Raw genomic sequence first — 18,724 nt, forward strand, 5'->3', positions numbered from 1 at the left:
TTTTCCTAGCTGTCGTTGATAAGCTGATATCTTGATCGTATTTGCACAAAAGTTCTTGTACCTTATGGGAGGATCTATAGTCATGCACTAAACCTACCTCGAGGGTAGTGGTAGGAGCCCTTTACTAAGGGGTTATTTGACTACGCTGGAAGCTAGGGCCGATCCCAGATATGAGAAATCTCTTGATAGGGAACCCTTAGGAAGGAGAAGGTGAGGGTGCCAAGGGAGCTCTAGCTAGTAAACCCCTTATGCTCCTAGGAATTGCTCCCAAGATGATGGACTTCCTAGAAGGCCCTAATGCTAGGTAAGGTTGGCTTGGTGGATCATGTGCTTGAGATTGCTTCGACATTGTCTTTGTGTCTATGATGCCAGGAGGCATATTCCACGGTGGATTCCGTGCCACGGTGGATTCCGTGAGGTTTTACGATGGATTCCGTAAACTTTGATGACCGGAGCTCATACACAAAGAGGATTCTTTGTGCGAGAAGTTGATGGGGACGCCTGTCCTTTTCGGGCATTTCATTAATTTAGTGTGTACATGGGTGATTCCATAGCGGGTGATTCCGTAAAATGCATATTAAATTAATAAACGTTTATGAGTTTAGAGTGCGCACTCGTAATAAATTAAGGTTAGGATTTATTTCTAACCAGTTGATTTATTTATGTAGCTGAAGACTGCTAGGTATTCATTTTTGTCGGTTTAATTATATTATTTTACTAACGATTGTGAATGCTTCAGTTGATGTGTAGAGATAGCAGCAGTGGCGGAGGAAAGCATTGGAGTCTAGCGAGTATTCGACCTATGGATTATATTTTGATAGGCGCCACGCCTATATTTTGTCATGTCTATTGAGGCATCGATTATTGATTATTATTTTGTATGCGCCTATGTGCACGGATATGTTATCTCTATTTGGAACATTGTGTTGGGCATGCTAGACTCTATGGGCACCGTCCATTAGCTTTATTTCCTATTTTTGTAAAAGCAAACTCGAAAGCTAAAAGCTTGTCATATTTTTGTAAATTGGGCTATTATTGAGCATGAAGATGGAAATATACATAAAATACATGCTTTGTGAAGCGCTCACACAAGGCATGGGGGGAGATTGAACCCAATTGGTCTCTTGCTCTTGTCATTCATGCTTTTTACATTGTATTTTGTGCAAAAAGGTGGAGTTCATTGTTCTTGGGGACCTTCCGGGATTCACTACGTGAGCATACTGCGTCCGATCTGCGCACCAGTGGTATCAGAGCGGAGCTGAGATCAAGAGCTTCCAATCGCTACCCATCTCGTGCGAAGGCGGAGCTCCTGGAACGATCAGGCTCTACAGTCAATCTCGTCGCGAACCGTCGATACAGGCAGACTTCTGGCGATCAAGAACCCCTGTTTCTGCTATCAGATCGTGAAGGACCAAGCTGTATAGGCGGAGGACCACTCCCTCATCTCCATAAACAAGTCGTGGATATACAGTAAGGAACCTCCATATCTAACTTCTTCAAAAGCTTAGTATTAAAGCTTAAAAGCTTAAAGGAAGCTTCAAAAGCTTCCAAAATCTGCTCATCGAGGTCTAAGAGGAGGTCCGATTTTTCCGTGTGGCGGAAAAAAATGCCCCCCCCTTCACGATCTGCGCCGTTTTTGGTTCATTAAGCCCCTTTATCAAGCTTAAGCTATTCAGCTTAATTCCTTAAGCTTAATCAAGTCACACAAGACAAGCAAGTCAGCAACTCCAGGTCCTGCACTCCAGAAATCAAGTTCTGCAAGTCAACCGTGATCAAGTCCTGCAAGTTCACTAAGTCGACTAAGTTCTGCAAGTCTGCAACCCTGCAAGTCACCTAAGTCTGCAACTCTGCAAGTCAGACTAGTCAACTGGAGTCAGAACTGACTAGTGCTCAAAACTCCTAGAAGGGTTGTTCCTGTGGAGAAACTCCGAACTGCAAAGTTGTTCATTGGAAGGTTTTCTACCCATACGCAGGTTCACTGAAGTATTTTCAGCATACGAAGAAGGAAAAATCACAGATTCTCTGAAGATTGAGAAAGAAATACCCAAAAAAATACATAGCCTTGTAACCCCGAATTTGAACTACGCTCATCCCGCTAGCTTGATTTTGAGTGAGAAAGGTCTTTTGAGTTTTATAGGATGACGGAACCACATATGGATGATCCTATGGCTGAAGACAACCTAGCTGAGCCTACGATGGAGCAAAAGCTGGACCTAATCATGATGCAACTAGAAGAAGAACGAAGGGCTAGGCAAGTATTGCAAGCGCAATTGGCAAAATTACAAAGAGCGTCTACCAACAAAGAAGAACCTCAAGCTGAAGATTTGATTCGACGTACCATCGACGCCACTCTTGAAGCTCAAACCAGTCGCAAGGAATCAAAGATAAGTAAACGAAGTTTAAAATTTTGCACTTTCAATGGCATACGAGAAGGAAAGACTGTTCTAGCGTTTATTAGTCAGTTTGATGACTATTTCCATGAGGAAACTTATCCAGAAAAAGATAAAATCAAGTGTGTTACTAATCATTTGGTAGACAGAGCATCACTTTGGTGGACTGTAGTACGCAAGAGCATAGAATGTCCTGCTACTTGGGAAGATTTCAAGAAGAAGTTCATACAGAATTTCCTTCCACCGCAATTTCATGAGAAGGCTATCAAGCAATGGGATCTACTTCAACAACGGGATCGTGAGCCTATTCCTAAGTATACAGAGTGTTTTTGGAATGCACTCTTACAGCTACGCATGCATGAAGACGTACCAGAGACGATACATAAGCGGAAGTATATGTCTGGACTTCTTGGACATTACTACACTGAAGTGAACATGTTCAAGCCTGCTACCCTTGAAGACGCCATTTCACTAGCTCACGACACTGAAGATAAGCTATGCGGTAGAGACAGACGACCACAACAATTCCAAGCGAATGGTAATTATGGATCTAAACAATTCAATTCCAATTTTAGAAGATTTAATCCAGGTCGTTTCTCTTCATCATCTTTCCGCAAGAATTGGGCTAAACCACCTGCATTACCATCCAATGTCAATCCAAATCCTAAGCCTATTCCACAGCCAAATCCAAATGTACCTAGACTTCCCGCCATTGCAAATAATGTAACCAAAGCCAAGCCAATAGTATGCTATTAATGCCACCAGCCTGGACATCTCGCAGCAAATTGTCGTTCATGCTTTTTACATTGTATTTTGTGCAAAAAGGTAGAGTTCATTGTTCTTGGGGACCTTCCAGGATTCACTACATGAGCATATTGCATCCGATCTGCACACCAGTGCTATGCCAGGAGACATATTCCACGGTGGATTCCGTGAGGTTTTACGATGGATTCCGTAACCTTTGATGACCGGGGCTCATACACAAAGAGGATTCTTTGTGCAAGAAGTTGATGGGGACGCCTGTCCTTTTCGGGCGTTTCATTAATTTAGTGTGTACATGGGTGATTCCATAGCCGGTGATTTCACAAAATGCATATTAAATTAATAAACATTTATGAGTTTAGAGTGCGCACTCGTAATAAATTAAGGCTAGGATTTATTTCTAACCAGTTGATTTATTTATGTAGCTGAAGACTGCTAGGTATTCACTTTTGTCGGTTTAATTATATTATTTTACTAACGATTGTGAATGCTTCAGTTGATGTGTAGAGATAGCAGCAGTGGCGGAGGAAAGCATTGGAGTCTAGCGAGTATTCGACCTATGGATTATATTTTGATAGGCGCCATGCCTTTTTTTTGTCATGTCTATTGAGGCATTGATTATTGATTATTATTTTGTATGCGCCTATGCACACGGATATGTTATTTCTATTTGGGACATTGTGTTGAGCGTGCCAGACTCTATGGGCACCGTCCATTAGCTTTATTTCCTATTTTTGTAAAAGCAAACTCAAAAGCTAAAAGCTTGTCATATTTTTGTAAATTGGGCTATTATTGAGCATGAAGATGAAAATATACATAAAATACATGCTTTGTGAAGCGGTCACACAAGGCATGGGGGGAGATTGAACCCAATTGGTCTCTTGCTCTTGTCGTTCATGCTTTTTACATTGTATTTTGTGCAAAAAGGTAGAGTTCATTGTTCTTGGGGACCTTCCGGGATTCACTACATGAGCATACTGCGTCCGATCTGCGCACCAGTCTATGACATAATTTACGTGAAGAAACAAATATTTAATGGAAAATTAAGGAAGTTGTCTTTGCATGCCAAACCTAAATGTATTAGGATAATTAGATAACTAAAATAAACCCCCAAGGAAAGGGGAGGGAAAGATCCTCGACACATCCATCCTACAAACGGGTGGTCTCAGTAAGTCTAGTGTTTTTCTTCAATTTGCTAGATTTAGAAAGTGGCCAAATTACATGACTACCTAGTGTATTATCTTAGACCCCAATCAATGCCACGTGTATCACTTCCCCTCATCTCTGACTCACTATGAACCAAGTGCATCATTCATCCACTTCGATTTGAGTTGACTTGCAAATGTAGCGGCTCAAGGACCAATGCCAATTAAGCTAATAGGAGACCTTAGCATGTCAAATTAGCAATCCTTAAGGGTTACAATCGGAACCTCCTATTGTGGGGTGGACTCGAGAGATTGTAGGTGAAAAACCCCATGTTATTCTAAGGAGTATCAGGTGAAATTGCTTAGGGAAAATCTCTCGATGGACTACTAAATCATGCTATTGAAGGCTCCTCAATCGGTCAGGTTACAAGAAGAACTTGGAAAAGAAATTGAACTAGAACTTAATTGCAAGATAACTTGATTACAAAGAATTCTATTACAAGAGAATACTCATAAGTGCATGGCTTGATTAAAGATAAGGCTCAATACAAGACAAGACTAGAACAAGATAAGAATTGGAAGAGGACTTACCTTACAAGGACCTCACAACTAGTGTTAGCAAGACTAAAGGGCTTATAGCCCAAGTCCCCTATTTATACTAGAATTGAGGAGGTTAAGGGTAAGCTTCTAGATGATGATATCATTGACATAAGTAATGGCATAAGCAACGTTGATGACATAACTAGAACATTGACATATGTGATGACATAAGCAATGTTAATGTAATCATTGATGCAACTCTCTTCTAGAGCTTTTCAAAGAATTAAGTAGAACCTTCTTAGAATCATCTAATAATTTCTCAAATCTTCTAGAATGTTATAGAATATTATGGAATCTTTTAGAAGCTTCATGGATCCGAGCACTATACCAGCTCGCAATCAAACTGAGGGCTATCCTTGCTTGAGTGTCTATTACAATATCCTCCATTTGGCAAATGCAACTATTTCATTCATTTGTGTGTATGCGTGCGTGCGTGCGCACGCGCATGCACATGCACTCTTGTGCAAAAGCATGCATGCTAATGGATAAAAACAAAAAGCATATGTATACACAATGTTTATGATAATGAGGGGGAGTGCAATGAGAAAAGCATGCTGTGATGGCATTATTATAATCAAGAGTTGGTTAAGTTTGATATTGGCCACTATATTGAGGTCTCATGCTTTTGCTGTGGTGGGGGGAAGGAAATTGGCAACTGCAAGGTTGCACATGGTATTTTGGAAGGTTATGGTGGTAAGCGAGAGCTCTTGAATGACAAAGCATTCAGGGGGCAACTACAATGACTTTGGCCATGACTTGTTCTAGCTTGAGAAAAGCGTAAGGTAGCTCACACATCTATGGAGAGCAGTTATGTTCTCTAGATTCTGGAGCCAACACAAATGAAGGATGGATTTTATGGTGGATAGAGGACCTTGTCCTACTCGTAAGGTTGCCAATTGGTAGCCACAATGAAGTAGTTGCCATGGGCATCAGGGCAACATCAAGCTCTATGACTACATGGTAGTGCAAACACTTCTCGTTAGGAAGAAGGCCCATCCTACGAGCACTACAGAATATTGTGATGATGAAGTGAAAATAACATGGCTTGAAACCAAACATGATGGGCCCTTAATTGCAGAGCAAGAGTGTTGATTTTGTTAGAGGTATTATTATGAGGGGGGACTTTGTTTAGCCAGCCAATCATCATCATTAAATCTGGGGGGAGGGAGCTATTGGAGAGCTTCTTCGAACTAGGAGGGGAAGAAAATAGGACATACTACTACTACCAATAATGGAGGAGCCTTTGGAATGAGAGAAGAACCAAAAAATGAGATAACATGAGAGGAAAGCAAACCCTTGTAATAAGGGCCTATTTCTGGTCACCTTGGAGATCAGGAGCATTCTTGCAAAGAGCAAGAGAATGAAGGTTTACACTAGTTTGGACTCACTAGCTGGCTATTAGAAGAGGTGGTACTATAGTTAGAAGCTCATGATTGGATTGTTAGAAACATGGTGTCCATTACTCATGAGTTCAAACCCTAGCTATGGAGATTGATACCTCAAGGTGCTCATGATGCATGGATTAGAGAGAAAATAAGTGTGTAGAGAGAGAGGTAGATGGGATGGATGCAACATAGAATGATCTCCATTAGATTCAGAGTGTGTCGCTTATTCAAAGAGAAGAAACCTCTTATATAGGCTGATACAAGTTGCTTTGCTAACCTTATTGATGACCTTAAAGTGGGTTCACCTGACATTCTCATGCGTATAAATTAGTCCAATACGTCTCCCTTTTCCATCAAACAAGGGAGCATGCCTATGAGCCTATTTGAGGAGCCCATTTCCAACACCCACCCTACCTCAAAACTAGGTTTACAAAAGATAATGGATAAAAAAGATACAAAAGATGGGCTAGATGGTACTCACTCCCTAGATGAAGGAAAGAAAACATCTAGAACAATATCTAGGATTACAAATAGGATTAAACATCTAGAACAATGTCTAGGATTACTACAAGAGAGACATCTAAAACTTTTTTATTAATAAAGTCTAGACTTACATCATAGAGGCATTTGGCAACACTACCAAGATTACACAAATAGAAACTTGAAGCCGAGGATTACCAATAAAATAAAATACTTCTAGGACTTACAAAGCCCAGGGATACAAAACATGGAGGAGATACCAATGCTCCATTCATAAGTATTATACTCACACGTTCAAGTTTTTGCCCCTTAATAATCTCACTCACATCAAGTTTGAGGACTAACTTAAGCTTGCCTCTACATTCTTCCATAGACATATTGTAGAACTTGACCATATCAATCTAAACCCTACATATATCCAATACAAAGTTGTTGGATGCATTCAATACAAAGGCAACTTCTTTGGAACCATACTTCAATATGTGTGTGTATTCCAGATGTGTCGGCTCACCGATTAGTTTCTAAAACTTTCTCATTTAGTTGTTTTTGAGCCTTCTTCACGTGAAATGGTTTTGGCAAAGGCATTACTCAATTAGTTTTTAAGACTTTCTTAAGAATAGAAAAACGTAGATTACAAAGTGTAGATAAACATCCAGTTGTGAAATTAGCATCTAGATTCTATGGACCATTCAAGATCATACACAAAATCAATGACAATGCATATAAGTTAGAACTACCACAACATTGGAAAATTCACAACACCTTTCATATTAGTATATTATGACCCTTTAGAGGCCAATTACATGTACACCCTGTCTATGAAAACCCACCTTTCTTAGATGAAGAGACTGAAATCCTTGAGCCTAAAACTATTATAGATACTAACTTTATGACTACTAGAACTGGTCGTAGATATTCTAGATATTTGGTCAAGTTTAAAAACCATCCTTTGAAGAGGATATGGAGAGGATTTTCGATGGATAATTAGAAAGGTGGATAGAAGATGTGCTATCACTTCATTGATGAAGTGTGTGCCTTGGTCACTGACTAGTTTGATGGGGCAGCCGAATCGTGAAATCACATGCTCCCACAAGAACTTGGCAGTTGTTCTAGCGTCATTCTTTCGTGTCGCTCTCGCTTCTACCCATTTCGTTAGGTAGTTTGTGGCCACAATGATGTATTTGGCCTGTGAATACTGTACAGCTGGGTTGATGGGTCCTATAAAGTCAATTTTCCAATTTTCGAAGAGTTGTCGTGCAATGATTGGGGTCAACTCCATTTGATCCTTGCAAATCGAGACCTTTGCCCACCACTGACACTCGTCACAATGCTTAACGAATCGTGCTGCATCACAAAACAACATTGGCCACCATAGTTGAGACTGCAGCACCTTGTGGGCTGTCGTGTCTCCGCTAAAGTGCCCACCCGCAATTCCACTGTGCGCCTCTGAGAGCACATCGTGCATCTCATGCTCGCACATGCATCTACGTAGCAGTCCATATTGCCCTAGTCCATATAACTAGCCTGCTATCAACTGGTAGGGTTGGATCTTGAGGATGAGTCACCTAAGTCTTGCCTTTTCTATCTGTCGCTCATGCAGTCCATGCTCAAGCACTTAGACTATGTCATCTGCCCAATATGGCGTTAGATAAGCCTTAAATAAATCTCTCTCACTAGAAAGGTTAAAGAGATGGGCATCTGGAAATTCATTGACAATGCCTTCTCCAGCGGCCTCTCCCATGGGGATACGTGACATATGGTCAGCCATGTAGTGCTGTTTTCCTTTTCATACAACCATGGAGAAGTCGAACTCCAAAAGCAAAAGGAGCCATTGAGCTCTACGTCATGTAGCGCAAGGTTTATTCACTAGATATAGCAAGGCTCGATGGTCCACAAAGAAGGTAAAGGTGTAGCCAATAGATAATGCGAGAATTTCTTCACAGCAAATACCATGGGTGGCCAAGCCCTCTCTCTCTGTCGTCGAGTAATTCATTTTTGTCTCAGTGAGTTGTCTCCTAGCAAAGCTCACTGGGTAGTCCAGGTTGTGTTCACCAAGTTGGCACAACACTACCCCCACAACAAATTTCGAGGCATTGATATGCACATGGAAGGTAATGGTCCAACCAATCTGGGGCTCGTAGAATCGGTGCTGTGATTAGAGCCTTCTTCAACTCTTCATATGCTCGTTGGCATGCTTCAGTCCATTCAAAGACAATTAGCAGCTTGTATAAAGGTTTGGCAATCAACACGTAATTCAACACACACCGCCGATAGTATCTCATATGGCCTAAGAAGCTTTGAACTCCCTTATAGTTGATTGGGGGTGGAAGATCAATGTGCCCTAGGATGCATCCATGCTTCACCCAAAACTGGCACTTTAAGGGGTTCAAGGAGAGACGATATAGGCGACACTACTCAAAGACTGCTTGGAGTTTGTCTAAGTATTCTCTCTAGGACGAGTGAACACACAAGTCATCCACGAAGACTTTCAACTCTTTGCGAAGCATGTCTTTAAATATGGTGCACATGAGGCGTTGGAAGATAGAGGGGGCATTAGTAAACCCGAAGGGCATGACTATGTAAGCAAAGACGCCCCGCTCAGTGGTGAAGGCAGTCTTATGCCTGTCGGTAGATGCACTTGCACCTGATTATATCCCGAGAAGCTGTCTAGAAAACTATAGGCTTCCTTGCCAGCCACTCTTTCAAGCATGTGCTCGGTGTATGGCAATGGATAGTTGTCCCTCTTAGTAGCAGCGTTTACCTTCTTGTAATTGATGCACACTCTGATTTTTCCTTTCTTCTTCATGACAATGACTATGGGCGATACCCAGTCTGTGTGCTCAATTTGGTAAATGAATCCTACTCTCATTAGCTTGTTAATCTCTTCCTTGATCGCGTGAGCATGTTTTGGGTTCATAGGGTACGATCGTTGCTTGACCAGCGTAGCATCTGGTGTCATGGATATGTTATGAGTCACTACACTCGGATCTACCCCCTTAAGCTCTTCTAAGGACCAAGCAAATACGTTTATGTACTCTTGCAAGAGAGTAACAAGACTCGTTTCCTCTTCCTCAGTCAAGTCATTAGCAATGAAGACTGGTCGGGGTGTCTCCCCTTCCTGGACTAGGTTCACCTCCTTTACCTTGGCTGGTCCCTTGATCGATTCACTTGTTTGCCCTTGACGTTTGGCACCCAACAGGATCACTACCCTGTCCCCTTTCTTGAATTTTGTAAATCTTTTAGGGAGGTCCTGTGGTTTTCTATGTTCTTCCGTTCGTGTGTCCCTAGGTTGTTTTATCCTTTCCTCTTTCAACTGTCGGTGCCTCAAGTGGACAGGTAGGTCCCCCTTAGTGCATCTAGTCTTGGCCGGCCTAGGTATCTCTGGGTCACAATATGAACTTACCTCCGACTCAGAGTCAAACTCCCCGTCTTTGCTAGAATAGGTGGTCTCCCCTAGTGGTCGCAACTCAAATGGTGACTCTGTCCTCGTACCGGATTGGGCTAGGCCTACTTGATCGAAATCTATGGCTCCTAGTGTTCCAACCAGGCGTGATCACAATAGATGCGCATGACCCTTGGCTCTGTCCTGAAGGCACTCTTTTTCTATGGCTTGGAGTCTGGCCGTATTTGTTCTATTTCCCATCCGTTCGTGTCGTATTCTGCAGTATCCATCTAACCCTCACTTTCATCACTAAAAGATTGGCAGTCCTTGTATTCGTTGTTGGAGTCCTCTTCATCAGACTACTCGCCGTCTCCTAGGTCTTGGTATATCTCTTGTCTTTGATCAGGGATTAGGGCCCAGTTGTACATGAGGTTCAAGTCATGCACCCTGGTCCATTGCCACGGATTCATCTAAGAGATCCTGGAGTGGTTTGAAATTTGCTACTAGATTGCCAGCTAGCTTGCCCGTTAAATATTCAAGAATCTCCTAGAGTTCCCTCTTGTTATTTGGCACTTGAAAGGTGACATGTTTAGGTCTCCCTTGAAGGGTTCTTGCCATCATGCAAACTGGTACGGAGGGTGCGTTTTTAGACTTACAAATTGTCTTGATGGCTTGCTCGTATGCCTCATGATCTGAGAATGGCAGGTCGATTGTAGCAAGGATATACATCCAATCTCACTCGTTCTCTAGGCATGGAATATACTTGGTCAAGGGTCCATAGGACTTCTTGACTTGAGCGTTTCCTTTAAGCATCGTGGAGATGGCATCCAAGTCGACTTGTGAGGTCTTGCAGGTGTCCATCTCTACCCTCACGGCATCCGTTCTATTGCTAAGGAAGATTAATCCGTTACCCCAATCTTCGATGATTCTGGCATTGCGCATCCAGGGTTGGCCTAATAGGATATCGTAGTCCACACCCTTCATGACTATAAAGTCAACCAAGAACTGGACACCTGCAATTTTCATTTGCCAGTTTTTTAGCACCCCGAATGGTTTCACTCTCATACCATTTGCTAGTGTGACATTAAACTTAGCAGTTTCAACAGGTGGGTTTTCCCAAGTCTGAAGCACTGCGTGGCTAAGCACACTAACCCTAGCTCCCATGTCTACGATCCCCTTTCTCGTTGTGTCACCTAGGGCTAGGACTAGTAAGACTGCATGCATCTCGGTGCCCTTCTAGAAGGCATTAATGTGCAAGGAATTTGGCACAAAGTGCAATGTCAAAGTCAGTATTTGTGTCTCTGCATCATGGTCGTGCAGATCAGCATCTTGCTCTCGTGATCCTTCAACCCATTGTTTCAGGTCTTTCCATAGGGTGGGATGCTGCTTAAGCACGTCTCCCAGACTTAGCGTTACATGGGTGGTCACCAGCATGGTAAGAAGGTCATTGGCTGCTCATCTCTCTCCTAATCCAGATTGTCTTGGCCAATGGCCGTGACTGATTTGTGGGCCTGCAGCATCAAGAGTTGGCCTAAGCGGTACTGCTTGTGGTGCAGTTGCATCCCTCGACTTTGGTCGAGGGGGTGAGACTGGCGTGCTTATGCTATAGAGATTATCGATCTTGTCCTCTAGGATGGGCTTAGCATCCTTTATGTGCTCTTGGGCCTCTTTCACCCATTCCTTCACTTTCTCTATGGCCTCTAGTTGGCGCTTCGGATGCGGGTATTCCCCTACCTTAGCACTTCCCTTTTCGACCGTCTTAGGGGCTGAAGTTTCTGCCTCTGCATCAGTGACCTTCTTTCCAGTAGGCAAAGTAGTAGCACTCTCAATTTTCAGTGTAACCTTAGCTTCACGCCTCTTCTTCCTCCATCTACGGCTCTTCTTCCCTATCGATGTTGCATCGAGGTTGCTAGGCCCTGGTAGTGATATGTCGACCTGCTTTGTTTGGGCATGAGTCATGATCCACAATGGGATAGGTGTGGCCTCCCCATCAAGGTTCTCGACACCAAACAGCCCCAATGGGACAGATGGCACGTTGGCTGAACTTGAAGATGGTTTTTGCTTTGGGCAGTCGACGAAGAGATGAGTGAACTTGCACTCAATGCACCTTAGGTCAGCTTTGTCTCTATTCTACTACTCCCTCTTAGGGCAGCGTGATGAGACATGCCCTGGGTGACTACAAGTCCAATAGATGATTGGATCGTGTGTTTGCCCTCCTAGGCCTCTACCTCGTCCTCTTCCTAATGCCATCACCGGTACCGGTCGATAGTCCATAAGGACTGCATTGCCCTCGTTGTCATGCGAGACATAAGGGTATACGTAAGTCTCTTACTCATTCGGCTCTTCCACATAGTGGATTGGAGCATCACTCGGTGGATGGGTCACGTAGGGACCATGCAGTCTAGATATGCCTGTAGGGTTTATGTCCATCCTAGGAACAATCGCGGCTTAATGTCATTAGGCACAAGAAGGGCCAATGTGGGGCTCCCCTTCTGAAGAATGGCTGCGGCCTGTTCAGTAGTAGGTAGGGCTGGCCATATGGTTGCGAGTACAGAAGTCTTCTTGGTAATCTACAATGCGCGACGTCGTGATCGAACCTACCGCAATTAGCGCAAGGTCTTGACCTAGGGTCTTGACACTTGACTGGCAAGTGGTTTTCGCCACAGTACACGCATTGGACGTGTGGGTGTGTTGGTCATCTAAACATGTCTTGCAGCTTGGCTATCTCCATCTTTACATCAGCCAAGTCCTGGTTTGTCTCGATGGCTTTCCCTTATTCTGGGTGGTTGGGCCTGATCATTCGCTAGAGGTTGAAGCTCTCTCTAAGCTCCATGCGTTGGTTTCTTCTAAGTTTAAGCTCCTGGAGCTTCTCTCTTTCAGTTGGTCATCAAATCTGATGGCTTCCTCAAAAACCCTAGCTAGCGCATCTCCCTGCAAGCTTGAGTTGCCCACCAAAGCCTTATACAGTTCCTCATTTCGAATTTCGTTGATGAATATAGTTGACACTGCTCTTTCAGTTGGTCATTCACCCATAGGGATTCTATTGAAGAGACTCCTCAAGAGGGTCACGTAATCGCGAATGTCCTCCTTCTCCTTTTGCTTGACATTCATAAGTCGCACTAGCAGATTGTCAGAGTATCCAAGCTCGGCAAATCTCTTGATGAAGAGATTCTTGAGGCTGTTGAAGTTGGTTCGCTCTGCGGCATCTAAACTCTATATCAAGTCCTACCCTTGTCACCTAAGCAGAGCTCGAATGCTTGAGAGCGCTGAGTCAGGTCGGTGAGGCTGTTGGCTTCATAGCTGGTACTTGTCGAGCTGCTTCGCAACGATTGGGATTTTGGATTGGCTCTTGGAGCCTTGGTTTGCTCCTAATCTTGCTAGCAGTGATGTCACTAGTGCTGCGACACTTTGCTCTGCTGTTGTGTTGTCTAGCAGTTGCTTCATGAGAAGCTCAGCGTTAAGTCTCCTTCCAGGGCTCTCTCGTGATCAGTTCGATTTCTACCATCTAGGTTCAGCACCCACTACTGTACCTCACGCAATTCTGTGCTTTGCCTTTGGCTCCTAGCCTACTGGTCTCTATAGTACTCTACTATGCTTTGCAGTGCCTTGTGGGCTAGCTTTCTCTCCTCTTCTAAGTCTGCAATGATGGCATCTGCTGTCCTGTCATGGTGCTCATACTGAGCGTGCACATCGTAGCTACTAACCAGTTGTTGCTGAATCGCATCTGGGAAGACTTCTAAGTCGAGTTTCTCATTCGGTCTGCGGTCTAGGTTTTCTTCTGCCATCGTTGTGTTCTCGTGCTCGACCAAGCTATCGATCAGGTTGAGTAAGTTTGTCAAATCCACTTCTTTGGCACCGCTTGCTTAGTCCCACTCCATGTGTCGATAGTCTGTCTATGTCTTTGGGTCTTCTCCTATTGGTGGGTTCCTTGAGTTGTTTATCCGAGTGAGTTTCTTGACTTATTAAATACAATCCCCAATTTATCTCCTCTTAGTGTGTGTGTTCCTTCCTGTGCGCTTGTGCTCAATCAGGCTTTTAGTTTTCCTTAAGTGTACTTCAAGTGCGGAAATTCAAGGTGAGTGCGGCAAACAATATCTAAGTGTCTTATGCACTCTCACTTTGTTTTGGGCCTGATAGGCTTGTCGATCAATTCTCTGGCCATCTTGACAGGGTTTCGGGTTTTCCTGTTATGTTACCTTGCTCGTTCGTGGTCCAGTCAAGGTTTATGGCTCAACAGGTTGTCTCTAGGACTCTAGGTCTTCCGACAGCCTATGCAAGCTGCTAAGCGACTACACCTTACGATTCTATTTTTAGCACCAAAATCGAGTTCTGAGCGTTAGGAGGACTCATGACAAGTTGTGTGGCTAAGCTCTAGCTGGGTCTGGTCAAATTTCCAGAAAATTTGGAGAAGTCCACACTCGACCCAACTTGTTTGAATTACAGGGGCCGAGTGGGTGACTTGGACAGGCCGAGGTGCACGGGCTGAGAGTCGAATTGGGTCGTTCAGACGGGCCAAGGGTCGAGCGGGATGGTTGGCCGAGGGCCGAGTTTGTAAGTGGGGTCGAGTGATGTCACTCGAATGGGCCGAGTAGGGTTTTGGGCTGAGTTGGCAAAAGACAAAGGGGCAAGGGCCGATTGTAGGATTCGGCCCAAAAATTGGCTGCTCGGACGGGCCGAGTTGCGTGTGACAAGGCAACGTTGAGGTGATTCTAATCAAAACTGACGATTTAGTTGATCATTTCGCACACAACCTTCCAAATCACAACTAGGGTGCAAGGGGAAGTGATTGGTATACCTGAAGCGATTGGTAGGCTCTCCGGCGACAAGATTGAATTGATTCTCCACAGGCGCTCTCTCTCTCTCTCTCTCTCTCTCTCTCTCTCTCTCTCTCTCTCTCTCTCTCTCTCTCTCTCTCTCTCTCTCTCTCTCTCTCTCTCTCTCTCTCTCTCTCTCTCTCTCTCTCTCTCTCTCTCTCTCTCTCACTGCAAGGGTTGCAAATGAGCTCTCCCTTGGCCTCTTGGCCCTTAAACCCCTTCGTGGGTAAGGTTTGGACGCTCCCAATCACTCACTTGCCAACATTAAGCATCCCAAGCAATCTTTTTGTCATTTTTTGCATGATTTGTGCCCTGTTTTTCCGTGTTTTGCAATGGTAAACCCTACCCTTTTCCGAATCAATTTCCTAGTCCTAACCTAAGCTAAATGCAACAAGAATCAAAAGCAAAAAATTGAAATGATTTCTCCATGTTTTCCAATCATCAAACAAACAAAATAACCCAACATACTTACTTGCTTCTTCGAAGATAAAAAAACCCAACTTCCTACCTATCTCAAGCTTCGATTCGGGGATGAATCCCTTACTTCGATGCTCGATATGAGGCGCGCAAGTGCTCAAGCTTGAATCCCTTGGTCCCGGCAACGGAACCAAAATGTAGATGGAGCTCATGCTCAACCGCCAAGACCCGCAGACCGCTTATTGTTTCAAGTGAGCTCTAATGGCTATCTCTCACCTAGCCGACACCCCATCGATCCTACGAGTGTAGTGAGCTTACCTTGATGCCGAAATGAGTTGCTTTGTCTCTCACACACGCATGCAACTCCATGATCCTAGATGCTAGCTCAAGCATCCTCAAGCCTCCTCCATCTCCGAGCTCCATCCACCATAGCCGCGGGCACGAGAAAAGAGAAGAGAAGAGAAGAGAATAGAAGAGAAGAGAAGAAGAGAAGAGGAGATGGTGAAGAGCTTCACCCTCTTGATCCCTCACTCCCACACACTCTCACACTCCCTCTCTCAAGAGCACACACAAGCAAGGAGAAGAGAAGAAGAGAAGAAGAAGAGAACTCTTGTTAGACACACACCAAAAGAATGAGCTCTCATTCACTTTTTGAACTTTATATACAACTCCCATGGGCACCCATCCCTTTTTACATAACCGGCCATTGTGGCAAGGTCCTTTCTCTATTTCCATCTTCTAGCCTTATGCCTCTAGCCTACACCCGTCTAATATTTTACAATTGTCACAGGAGGGAGCTTGGCGCTCTTTTCTAAGAGTTTTTAGAGCTTTTTGAGGTGCTTTTCATTTAAAATTGTGCTTTTTGCCCCAGCTTAGCTTTAGAGGTCGCTTGCATGTCTTTGCTATTTTTTCATCTTTTTTCCACTTTTTCCTTCATTTATCCGCCATCTTTCTCCGCCATCTTGACTTGGGGTTAACATCTATTGTGACTAAACTTGGGAAATCGCTTCTGGATTGATTCTTCTATTCTATCCCTTGTGAGTAGCAAACAAGAGATCTTTGTATGAGAACATACCGAGAAAAATTGAACTCTATGTATGATGCTATCACATGAAATTATTTGATGAGAATCCTAACCAATGCTTCACTCCATGTTTTTATCTTGAATTGAGTAATCTTGATCATTTATTCCCATCTCGCTTAGTGTCCCTGTGGCGAGTGACTTCACAAACCCCCCGCATAAATCTCGTGCGACAACGGAACATCGGGTGCGGTGAACGCAAGCACAAGCAAAGACAAAATTCCCAATGTCGTTGTGTCAAACGAGGTTATTCACTACTAGGTTATTATTTTTCCAATTAAAATAGTAAGGTTTTTACCAAAATTTTGCATAAAATATTAGCTTTCATATTTTTCACTTACACGAATTGACAACTCATATAGAAAGCATACTAGTACATGCATAAACAATTAATCACTATGAATTTAAGGTAGATTAATTGAGATTCTAAATCATAGAATCATGTTGGAAATAGTTGCTAGAGGTTATTGCACATATGTCTTTATGTGCATTCGATACACAACAAGCTTAAGCATTGACTAACGCTTAAAAAAGTGAAACCTTATTCAAAGGTCTTGTAAATCATCTTGTTAAATTATTATCACAATATTTTTTTCTAAAGGAAATTTGCTTATGCTGGGTAAGATAGCCCAAACGAGAAATTAATGTCTGCTTAACATGTTGTAAGAGATATACTCAACACTTCTTTATGGGGAGGAGAATCCTCATTATAATGTAAGGTTACTTTAGATAAGGTTTACCTTTGCTATGGAAGTTGTGAGCTGCACGATGGTGTGATTGACATTACATCATTTGATATACGTTTGAAAGAACTATTTGTGTTGCTAGAATCTAGATCTCTAATTGAAAATATTGACAAACAAGATAAAAGGAAAGATCACGCTAGGCTATCCCCAAGCTAGCTTCAAGACCCTACTCCAAGGAGGTCATTGTTATCACTTCGAGAGGCTTAGACTAGCTCCGTAGAGTGAAAGGTCTATCCGTAGGGATAGTCTCGGGTAGTAGGAAATGTGGGTGCCAGGGGGGCTTTGGCCATAAATCCTACATTGTTCCTGGAATTTGACGAGGCCCTTCATGACCTAGGATGGGATCCTGGAACCCTAAATATTAGTTACATGGGTGGAATCTTGGTGGGCAAAATACCTCGTGGAATTTTGTATATCTTTCATCGCAGGGTAGAAAAGATGGAAATTGTAATAAGCTTCCAATATAATAAAGAAGTTTGTTTTATTCCAGGATTGTTTGAATTATATGCGTGTCTGTGAGATAAATTACATGAAGGAACATGTGATTAACAGACTAATTAAGGAAGCTGGTTGTATATGTTCTAATAAATGTGATGTAGGTAATTAAAAAACTAAAGATGATTCCTTCATCAAAGGAAAGTGGATGGGCATGACCCCCGACGGGTCCATCCAATTGTAGGGTGGTCTCGTTTAGTTAGGAGCTTTTCTGAATCGGCAATAGAATTAGAAAAATGATAAATTGACCAACTAGTCATTAGGTAGAGCTGACTTGCATTGTTTTAGGGTGGTGGAATGGGATTTTGCCTTATTGGTAGAAGGGTTGACATACCGCACTCCCCTCTGTCTCCCATTCTCTTTGAACCAAGTGCAATGGCAAGTTTGCTTCAAATCGAGCAATCCCATAGAAGTGAAAACTTGAAATTACTGACACTAGCTGGCTATTAGGAGATCCATTTGATTTTAGGAACCTATAAATTCAGGTCAATCCTAGTGGGTTTGACTGGAACACTTCCGTTGTGATGTAGACTCAATGGGGTCTAAGTGACAAACCCTGTGATGTTCCAAGGGAGAACCAGGCAGCGCCATTTGGAAAACCTACTGATGGACTACATAGAGGTGCGCCTTGGAATGAGCCTGGAAGACACCTCGCACCCATGTAGATAGATCGAAGCATTTATACACATTTCACACGCGTGTATAGCCAATGAATACACACTTATGTGCTTTAGGATCCAACTTCCTTCTCTTCTCATCTAGATTGTGTACGTACATATGCAATGTAGCCAATGACTTTCAAATGGATGATGTTAGGATTATGCCCCATACAACTTTTGATATGGTGTTATGTAATGAATTCCAATTGTGTGAGTATGATTCAATACATACATAGCTATCATAACAGCTTTAGTCAAATAATACATTTGCATATTCTTCTCATTACTCATCGCACGAGCAGTTTCCATAAGAACCCTATTCTTCCTTCCTATTATTTCATTGTGATGTGGAGTGTAATTGCAAGTAA

The sequence above is a fragment of the Lygodium microphyllum genome, chromosome 7 (assembly GCF_053477565.2).
Source record: "Lygodium microphyllum isolate KBCC chromosome 7, Lygodium_microphyllum_v1.1.10, whole genome shotgun sequence".
NCBI classification, from domain to species: Eukaryota; Viridiplantae; Streptophyta; class Polypodiopsida; order Schizaeales; family Lygodiaceae; genus Lygodium; species Lygodium microphyllum.